The 11,421-nt window shown below is 37.5% G+C and overlaps 1 protein-coding gene across 1 annotated transcript in view; it reads left to right on the top strand.

The window, feature by feature from the left end:
• The first annotated feature begins 801 nt into the window (after nucleotides 1-801).
• RAB9A (RAB9A, member RAS oncogene family) overlaps nucleotides 802-11,421 on the top strand; it is a 40,450-nt gene continuing 29,830 nt past the window's right edge. Inside the window, exon 1 of the mRNA XM_015814494.1 lies at nucleotides 802-919. The gene's annotated coding sequence lies outside the window, so the exon portion shown is untranslated. The remainder of the gene's footprint in view (nucleotides 920-11,421) is intronic.

The raw sequence follows: 11,421 nt of genomic DNA, 5'->3' as shown, positions 1-11,421 counted from the left end.
TCCCTGGTGATGGGGCTAATGACTCTTAAGAGCTTCCTTTGTCTTGAGATCCCTGGCTCCAAACTTCCTGATGGTTCCACATCTGCATTTGTATAGGCCTAGCTACTGGTTTGGGCAAAGAGATGAGGCAAGGTTTGGTTTCTGCTTTTCAAAAAATGCTTTTAAAAATCCTTTTGGTGAAAAATATTTTTTCCTTTTTAATATTTCCTTCTCTGGGGCTTTGACTTCCCACACATTGATATTTGTATTAGCAGTGATAGCAACTATATACCTTACCTCCTGCAGGCCTTTTTAAAATTGCATTTCAATGAATTTATTTATTAAGCATTAGTATCTCCTCGGAAAAACAATTATGAGTTCAACATTTTTTAAACTTCAGTTGCATAATTAGGGCTTCCAGTGATTACTATGGGTGTATTTCATCAAGTATATTGATGGGCTGGTTCTTAACAATCTTGTCCAAGCAGCATAATTCAAAGGCATGAAATGTCAGAATCCAAGAAAATAAACATTTTATAATTAAACCTGCAGCGAATAGAAGAGTTGCAGGAAGATCAACTAACTCTTGTTTTTCCGCGAACATTTTCAAGCAGGAACAGTATTAACTTCGCTGTTTTCCAGGGGCCCAGCAAGCCGAGCGGACATACGTAAAGAAGCGGGACGGGGCAGATAGTCTCCAATTAGAAGAGCGAGTCTAGGGGAGACGAGGCTCCGTAGCCTAGCAACAACCTTCCTTCCGCTCTGTTGGGCTGAGAATCGGGGAGGCGAGGCTGTCCTCGTCTGATGTCACGTGAAGGACAGATTCCGCCCTCATAGCGCAATCCCGGCCATGTTATTTCCCTCTCGCTCCCTTCCTTCCTCTGTTACGGTGGCCGCAAGTGGCTCGGGGCCAGTTATCGGCTCTCCGCTTTCTTGACAGGTGAGCGCGTCCCATCTCTGGCCTTTACCATGGATGGCCTCAGGAAAGAACCCAGTTCTTCTCGGGTGCGGTTCCTGGCGCTGAGGACTCAGGGCGTCGGCTTGCGCTTTTCATGGCTTACAGTAGATGGGGAGGAGGCATTAGCGATGCCTCACCTCCCATCGGGTCTTTTGGGAAGGTTTTCTGGAGTCCGGTCGAGGGTGGCTCTAGATCGCTCCTTGATGCAAGAGGGAGATCCTAAAGACAACGTTGCTTGTAGGGACACTCGAAAAAGGCCCGCCTCGACAATTGTGGGCTGCAGAGTCTCTTGCAAATGGTCTTGGCTGTAGCGCTTCCTAGCGTGAAACCTGAGGAAATGAAGCCTTCGTGGGGCAGGTAGTAAATGCCTTATCCCACACAAGTAGGGCCACTTTGGGTTTTTTTTTTTTTACCTACAGTGAGAAAGTTATCCTAAGATGCCCCTCTGTTCTTTTCAGTGGTGTGATTAAAAGTCCCGTGATCAGAAGGAGACGGCGGTTATGTTGGGAAATCGCTTCCCTTCTGTACTTCTCAGTTGGTGCATGACCAAGTTATCCCTGGGGCAAATAAGCCAAACTGATTAAAATCACTGGACTGTCAAAGAACGGTTCAACAACTTATGTATGTCCTCTTTGTTGCATTTTTCACGTGGAAAAATCCTGCCCTCCCCAAAGAGATAATCAAACTACTTAGTTTGCTGTTCTGCCTGTTTTTGTTTTGATTAAATTGAGTTTAAAAAAGTATTTTTCCCCCTTCTATCTGTGCAGTTAAGTGTAAAAAGTGGCCTAGGTGAGGTAAGCTGTGTCTAGGTGGGTAAGAGAGCAGAATAACTTTTTTTAGCAGATTATGAAAACAATCAGATTTTTAAAAATTCTTTTTCTTCTTTAGCAAGATGAAAAATTGTAGGTGGGGCAGTTTTTGGGCACTCGGTCTCTAAATATTTTAAAAGTTCAGTATCTAAAAGCAATTTTTAATTGAAAACTAAAAGAGTAAAGAACTACCCTGACTTTTGTTTTCAACAAAACAAAACCCATGATTAACTGTAATTAAAGATGCAGTAGGTTTTCCCCCCCAAGCCCATAAATTATATTATAGACCCACTCAAAAGTATGTGCTTTTACTCTGTAAATCTTGCATTTTATAGTTCTCAATTGGATGTAATGAATATAGGAATTTGTTATGCTATATTATACCCAACTACCCCAGTTGCTCTTCATAGTATTGATCAGAATAAGTTCAATTTCAAATACTAAATAAAAGTGGTTTAAAATTCTGTTTGAATTCTTTTGCACATCATAATGTGCTCATTATTAAATATTTCATATATACTATGACTTATGTTTTGACATATAGTTATAGTTTTGTTGTATTGTTTCAGTGAATTATTTTCAAAAGTTCCATTATTTATTAGTGGCACAATTAAGAAGCTGGGTTTATTTCTTTAAGGCGATATATGGTAAACAGCCCCTGGCAAATTGTTCCAGTGGTTATGTAAAGGTTTGCCTTAACTAGATCTCCCAAGAAAGCAGAAATCTTGAAATAGGCATTGTCTCAAAAGGAACTTTTATTGAGAGTTAGTGATAGCAATAGAGCAAAGCAAGGTCTGAAGAATTTAAGCGTGAAAGGTTACATTATAATGCCCATTCAGGACTCCTCCTCCCAGTGTCCAACTGTCCGGTTGAAACCCAGCCAATCCATAGATGTTAGGTTGTTTTGAGAACCTAGTGATACACAGGCAAAGCAATAACATGCAGACAAATACATTGGAGGGATTATAGGATTTATCATAGTTCAACTTTATCATAGTTTACACAATTTCAAAATTCTAACAAGATAGTTGTACAGAATTGTTTCTTAATGGAAACAGAATTGCTACAAGTTAGTGATCAGTGGCATTTACTATCTAGATTACCGGAAAAATGCAGTTTTAAATAGCATCAAGTATATATGTGGTTAGTTTCTGTATGATTATTTCTATAGATTTATTTGAATAAGACTATGTTTTTTTTCCCCAAGACTTACAAATATGTGTATCAGCTAGACTTATACTAAGTGGGGATAACATTGTTAAAAAAGTAAAACTATGCATAATTGAATTAAAAAGTTGAGCATTTAATTGATGCTTCTGAAAGTAATGTGGAATATACAAATTAAAAATATTAGCATTGTTCATTATTTCAATAGATATGATGATTAAATGTAGGATAAAACAAACTATTCCACAACTAGCAACATGGTACCCTTACATTTGAATAGCCAATGGCAAGAGATTGTGGAAATTGTAATGTACTATATCTGAAAGTATCTACTTTATCCTCTTGGTCTAATTTTTATGAATATGTTCTTCCTGTAACCATGGTGGTACAGTTGCCAATATATTGTATTAACATTGGGAGATCCAGATGGAGTTTCACCCATGAACCATGAAAGTTCATTGGGTGATTGAGCCAATCTCCCTCTCATAGTCCTACCTAACTTTTTGGTAATTGTGGGAAAAAAATAGAAGGGAGTGCTGCTATACATCACATCTTAACCTCTTGAAGGAAAAGTCAAGATATAACAAGCACATATCTGCTTTTTGGTATCCTATTTAAATGAAACTATATGTTGTTAATCTTTACATTACTATATTGAATCTTTTAAATTCTTTTGACAAATCGTTTTTTAAATATAAAATATTCCTGTTGTAGAAGGAAATCTAAATAGCCAGCCCTCTCTTTTCTATTGTGTAATCCTGCTAAAATAAACACTTTTAATTAGTGTTTATAGTGAAATAAGAGGCCATTCCACGTCAAGTGGACCAGTTTTGAAAATTGTCCATACTCTGCCTCTTCCAAATTGAACAAAAAATTTTTTAGCTGTTTTCTATTATCTGAAACAAGACCATGCCAACTTTTTCAGATGAATCTTTATTGGATCAAAGCTAGAGGTATACCGTGCTCTCTGTGACACAAAGTGGCCACTTTGTGCAGGTACTGTAGCCCAATGAAAGCCGTCAGAGGGCTGAAACTTTGTGAGTTAACACATATCCTGGTCTAAATTCCTATGCAGAGTTTGAAGCATAATATAATTTTGCCTCCCTTGTTATAGATCAGCAAGGTAAATGAAACATTTCATGAAAGAAATTTATTGCCTGTTTTGAGTGCTTATGCTTTGATTGAGGACATAACTGGACTAGTAGTTCCAGCCATACCATACGTCCAGGATTTGCAGTAAAAGTCTTTGCAGCCAACTAACTGGAAAGACTCGTACATAAATACGTGATGTTACTGGTTTATGCAAATTTTCACCCTGTTTTGGATGCAAGTATCTCCATTTTGTAGTTTTTAATTTGTTTTTATGTCATTTGAAAGAGTGTCATTTCTGCTACAAAACTAACCAATGGTTTACTTTGGATCCAGCCTTGTTTGGTCAGAATTAAGGCCCCAAGGCATGCATAATTTGCATGCATGGATGCTCTGTGTTAAAAAAAGTTACATTTACCACCAGACTGTATGACGTAAATGAGCTAGAGGTGTAAAATTTCACAATTCAGCTGAATTTATTGTGCTGGCTATGCTTTCAGTATTTCATTAAGACAAATCCATAAATCAATCAAGGGTGTTGCAAAACTGTGGTATATTAATTACCTTGTATTGGTTAGTGGTGACTAAGCTACTGTCAGTTTAGCAAAATTGGCAACTCTATCACCTAGGCATGTCAAACTGCCGGCCCATGGGCCGGATGTGTCACGCCAAAACCACATCTACCCCATTGTCGACAATGGGGAAAAAGTTGTGATACGTCACGCGACGTCACGAGTTTGACATGCCTGACCTAGGGGGTAATTCCCGATAGTGAGGCAAGGTTATCAGCCATGGATTTGCAGACTTTTAAGAAAAAAACAAGAAAAGTCACTGTGCATCATCATTGAAGAAACAATGTGCATACAGAGTAATAATTAGCTTTGTTTGTCTGCAGGAAATTCTATTCATCTGTCTACTTGACATGGAATGACCCAAAGGCTAATTTAATACAAAATATTTATAGGAAGTTTAAATTCTATATGTTATGTTGTTGTCTCCTTCCTCTGACTTACTAGTGTATAGTAGAAATACACAAGGTTTCAATTTAATTTTAAAAAATGGGCATGCAAAGGTTTCATTTCACTGAAAACAAGTTGAAGGTAGTGAAATTTAATAAATGTTTATGTAATGTATAAGAATAATGTGATTATAACTTCCTTTTGAACATATTAAGTATATTCCATATCTTAATAAAACAGTATAAGTTTTAAAATGCATATCTGGCAATATATCTTCAGTAGTAATACATTTTTTGGGCAGTTATTTAATTATGATTTACACTGAACAGTAAAGGTAACTATTTTGATCAAATGCTTCGCATAGTAATACTTATATGTAAATTATAAATAAAACATTTGTGACAAAAATGTAAATATGATCATCTTATTATATGCACATCCAGATAAAGAGAAGTAGCAAAGGAAGATTAGATATTAATCTAGATCTGACAGGTATAATGCATGTTGGAAAGAGGTTTCAAATGGATTGTTTCCCAGTATTTATGTTGTGATATTCAGGTTTGGAAAAAAAAACCCAAATTGACTGAGAAGGCAACTATAAATGCAGCAAATTCAAAGTAACAAATTTATTTATTTTTTAGAATTATATGCCACTTATCTTACACTTTGAAGTGACTCTGAGTGGCAGAGTAATAATAACACATATTTTATTAAGTAATAATACATACAGATAAGAACAATTATAAAAATAGATTAAAATTACAAAATAACAGTAAATATGTGTAATGTATAAACATGCCAAATGTACTACATTAATACATAATAGTATTAGGCATTTCAGTTGCAGTTATACTTTGTCAGCAGTCTCCCAAGCTACAGTGCATTCAGAAAGTATTCAGATCCCCGTCAATTTTGTTATGCTACAGCCTGATTCTACAGTTGTTGAAATTCATTTTTTCCTCATTAATCTACACTTAGTACCCCATAATGACAAAGTGAAAACCAAATTTTAGAAATGTCTGTAAATTTATTAATGTCATGGCCCTCTCAGAGGCTGGTTTGGAGGAGGAGGAGGAGTTAGAGCTGGGACCATCCAACAGGGAAGGTACGCCAGGGGCTGAGGATGATGCTGTTCCAGGTTCCTCAGGCACTGGGAGGTGGTCGACCAGGCGGAGAGCTGCCTGCTTGCACAGACAAGGGGAGGATCAGCTACTGACCAGCAGTGGTGCAGATAGGTAGCTAATCTCTGATGAACAGCTGCCTGCTCCACTCCATCTAAGGGCAGGGAGAGTGGAATGTAGGCAAGCCCAGAGGTCGCTCATCCCTCCTCACAAAGAACACCTGGAGGGGAGTAACTTAAGGAGAAGCCACGGGGAGTTAGTCTTTGCCAGGAACAATTGTTTGCTTTGGTTTACATTCCTCCAGCTTTTATTCGTACCAGTTGCTGTTTGTCTTGCCTTTCTTTGAAGATTTTGTTTTGGACCTTGCCCTTCTCTGGTGGCTACGTTTGGCCTTTGCTTCACTGGGGCTTTGGAACTGCTTCTTTTCTGGAACCTCTTTCTTGCCTTAGGACTGTCCTGGTCTTGTGCCTGGACCCTGCACCTGGTGGATTGGACTTGGAACCCTGGACCTTGCCCTGTGAGCATGCTCCTACTCTGGACTTTCTTAGGGACTGTTGTTTGCGGGGGGTTGGGTTGGGGGTAGCTGCCTTCAAGATAGCCTGAGGGTGGAGTCTTACTTGTTGTTGAAAGGTCATTGGCTGGAACTTTGTTTAAGAGAAATAAATAACTCTTTAGAGCAGTGGTGGTGAACCAATGGCACGAGTGCCACAGGTGGCACTCGGAGCACTCTCTGTGGGCACACATGCCGTTGCCCCAGCCCCACCTTCCCCCTGCAGCCCCCTCCATACCAGCAGCCCCCCCAGAGGAGAGTCGCCCCAGGCACGGCCCACCTGGAGCAGCGCAGCCAAGGACATGGCAGCCGGGCAGTGGGGACAAGACTCCGCCCTTGCGCCCCGTCGCAAACAGATGCTGCTGGGCACGAGTGGAGGATGTGGCCGCCATGGTGCTGCTGGGCCACCTGGGCAATCGGCGGGCCATGGAGGTGGTGGGTGGCCCTGCGGGTGAGTGGGGGTGGGGCAGGGGTGGAGTGGAGTGGAATGGGGGCGGTGCAGGGGGTTTGGGGTGGGGGTGGGGCAGTTTTTGGGCACTCGGTCTCTAAAAGGTTCGCCATCACTGCTTTAGAGGCTTGTTTTGCATTGACCACCTGGGTCATAACAATTAAAACAAAAAAAATGAAATATCATTGGCATAAGTATTCACTCAGTACTTTGTTGAAGCACCTTTGGCAGCAATTACAGCCTCGAGTCTTTTTGGATATGATGTGACAAGCTTTGCACATCTAGATTGGGGTTTTTTCTGCCATTCTTCTTTGCAAATCCTCTCAATTACAAAAAGTAGAGGGACATATAACTAAGGCAGAATATCAGCAGATAGCCAGAATCTGCAAAGACAAAGTCGGAAAGCAAAGGCTCAGAATGAACAAAAGTCAAAGATAATAGAAACAACAAGAAAAAAAATCAAACACTAAAGAGAGAAGACAGCAAGGAAATAACAGCAGCAGAGAGAAAGCAGAGCTGCTTAACTCATTCTTTGCATAGGTTTTCATGCAAAAAGAAACTATAGCCCAACCTACCAAAAACATAACTGTAAAAGACAGACTAGAAATAAAAGTTAAAATAAGCAAAAAAATATGGTAAGAGAACACCTCTCTGATCTTGATGAATATAAATCACTGGGACCTGATGGCTTACATCCCAGAGTTCTAAAGGAGCTGGCAGATATCATCTCAGAACCACTGTACCATATCTTTCAAAAATCCTGGAGCACCGGGGAACTACCAGCGGTAGTTCTTCATCTTCAAAAAAAGAAAAAAACAGATCCAGGAAACTACAGACCAATCAGCCTAACATCAATACCCGGGAACATGTTGGAACAGATAATGAGAAAACAGATTGTGAACATCTAGAAACAAGTAAAGTAATAACTAAAAGTCAGCACGGGTTTGTTAAAAACGGATCATGCCAAACCTTTATTTCATTCTTTGACAAAGTGATTAAATTAGTAGACCAGCGAAATGCTGTGGACATAGTATACTTAGACTTCAGCAAGGCATTCGACAAACTAGACTACAACCTACTTCTTAGTAAGCTAGAAAAAAGTGGAATAGATAGCATCACCATCAGATGGATTTGTAATTGGCTGACAAACCATACTCAACAAGTAGTTCTTAATAGTACTACGTCTACATGGAGAGAAGTAAGCAGTGGGGTACCATAACGCTCAGTCCTAGGCCCAGTACTCTTCAACATCTTCATAAACGATTTAGATGAGGGAAGAGAAGGGGAACTTACCAAATTTGCAGATGATACTAAGCTTGACAGAGTTGAACACTGGGCCCTATCTAACAAAATGAAATTCAATGTAGAGAAAAGTAAAGTCTTTCACTTAAGCAAGAAAAATCAAAAGTACACATATAGATTGGGTGAAACCAGATTTAATAGCAGTAACTGTGAGAGATCTTGAAGTCTTAGTGGACAATCAATTAAATATGAGCCAACAGTGCGGTGGCAGCCAAAACCAATGCATTCCTAAGTTGCATTAACGGATTCAATCAAGATCATGTGAGATACTAATACCGCTCTATAAAGCCTTAGTAAGACCACACCTAGAATACTGCATCCAGCTTTGGTCTCCACACTGTAAAAAAGATGTTGAGACTCTAGAGAAGAGCAACAAAGATGATTAGGGGACTGGAGGCTAAAACATATGAAGAACTGTTACAGGAACTGGGCATGGCTAGTCTAGTGAAGAGAAGGACCAGGGGAGACATGATAGCAGTGTTCCAATATTTGAGGGGCTGTCACAGAGAGGAGGGGGTCAACCTATTTTCCAAAGCACCTGAAGTCCAGACAAGGAATAACAGAAGCTGATCAAGAGATGATTCGACCTAGAAATGAGAAATTTTCTGATAGAACAATCAACCAATGGGACAGCTTGTCTTCAGAAGTTGTGGGACCTTCATCACTGGAAGCTTTCAAGAAGAGACTGGACTGCCATCTGTCAGAAATGGTGTAGGGTGTCCTGCTTGGACTGGAGTTGAACTAGATGACCTATAAGGTCCCTTCCAACTCTATTGTTCTGTTCTGTTCTATTCTATTCTATTCTATTTTTTGTAAAAATTTATTAATTTTTTCCATACAATTGAATAGTACTTATATATTTGTATCATTCACTAATACAAATTTAATTCCTAATCCTTTGTTCTTTTCTCTAGCCATTGATAAAACAAGTCCCAAGTCTGATAGCATTCTGTTTCTTCTTTTTCTTTCAACCTAATAGTCTGTCCATTTCCTCACGTTCTAGTAGTTTTTTAATAATTTCTTCCTCTGATGGTATTTCTTCATTTTTCTAATATTGTGCAAATATGAATTCTTGCCGCTGTTATCACATGTAAAATCAAATATATACTTTGTTTATCAATCTTTTCTGGCATTATACCTAATAAAAAAAGTTCAGGTTTAAAATCTATATGTTTTCCCAACATTTTTTCTAGCGAAGTATGTATTTTTTTCCCAGTATCTCTTTGCTTTAACACATGTCCACCATACATGATAATAAGTACTTGACTTATGTTTACATTTCCAATATCTATCTGACATATTTTTAAACATTTTTGCCAATCTTGCTGGTGGCAAGTGCTATCTATAAAACATTTTATATACATTTTCTTTATAAGAAGCTGCCATTGTCAGTTTATAATTTCTTTCCCACAAGTTTTGCCATTTTTCTAATTCTATTGTTGTATTCAAAATTCTTTGCCCATATTATCATTGTTTCTTTAATTTGTTCATCTTCCATTTTTAAATTCAATAAAAATGTATAGATTTTCTTAGTTTCTCAGCAGAGGTTAATATTGTCTGATCAAACAAGGTCTGCTCTTTATAAAATCCATACAATTTAACATCTTTATCATATCTAACTTGCATTAATAAGTATGTCCACCATCATAGATCTACACCCTGATTTTCCATCTCTTGCTAAGATTTTAAATTCCCTTCAGAATTTAGAATATCTCTATATGTCCATATATTCTCAAAGTTAACTAAATTTGGATGTATAAATGCTTCTATTGTTGAAAGCCATCCTGGAATTTTCAAATATATTTTACATTTTATTTCCCCCCATGTTAATAGTAATGCGTTTCTTTTTATTATTATTATTAAAAGTTTTATAACATTTACAAAATAAACCCCCTTCCCACCCCCCAAAACCCCCCACCCCCCCACTTCCCAGAGCTGTTCACAGGGTTACAAATATATTAATCATAATCTAAATAACATTATCCAACTAATTATATAACCAAATCTATAACACACTTTAACTCCCTTTTAAAATAAATTTAGATAATTTGAAATTAAACACAACAATAAACAAATAATCAACTTAATTATTAAACAAAATTACTACTCAAAATAATAATAATATCAATATAATAAAATATAATGAAAACTATAAAAAATACAATAAAATATTCACAAAACAATACTGTAAAATTTACTCAAACACCAAATGGAACTTTTCAGTCCCATATTTATTCTGAATATAATCTATCCATCTTCTCCAAACCGAAATATATCTTTCCTGTGTTTGATCCTTTAAATAAGCAGAAATCTTAGCCATTTCTGCTAAATTTGCCACTTTAAGAGACTATTCTTCTACAGTAGGCAAACGATCCGTCTTCCAATTTTGAGCTACCAAAAGTCTTGCAGCTGTTATAAGATTTAACATCAGATTCATTTCTTTAACATCCAAATCTCCCATAATACCTAATAGAAATAACTGCGGTGTGAACTTTATCTTTTTCTTTAAAATATTTTGAATATTCCACCAAACCTTGATCCAAAATGCTTTTATTTCCCTACACGTCCACCAAATATGAAAATAAGTTGCATCTAAACTTCCACATCTCCAACATTTGGGCTGTAAATTAGAATACATGCATGACAATTTTTGAGGATCCAAATGCCACCTATAAATCATCTTGTAAAAATTTTCTCTTAAATTTTGGGCTTGAGTAAATTTTACATTTTTAACCCAAATTGTCTCCCATGTATCCAATGAAATCGATTCTTGAATATTTTGAGCCCATTTTATCATACAGTCTTTAACTAGTTCCATTTCAGAATCCAATTCAATCAAAGCATTATAAATTCTCTTTATATGTGCTCGGGTTGGATCTTTAATCTGTTTAATCAAATTCACATCCTCCAAAGTAATACCAACCTTCTGATCTAAACTCCACCTCATTAACAATTGATTATAATAAAACCAGGAATATACAATATTTTCTTGTTTCAAATCCGCTAAGGATTTAATTTGCCAATCCTGTCCTACCAAAC

This window comes from Protobothrops mucrosquamatus, unplaced genomic scaffold (genome assembly GCF_001527695.2).
Source record: "Protobothrops mucrosquamatus isolate PMUCROS unplaced genomic scaffold, P.Mucros_1.0 scaffold257, whole genome shotgun sequence".
NCBI classification, from domain to species: Eukaryota; Metazoa; Chordata; class Lepidosauria; order Squamata; family Viperidae; genus Protobothrops; species Protobothrops mucrosquamatus.
This window is presented reverse-complemented; position numbering and strand designations above follow the sequence as displayed.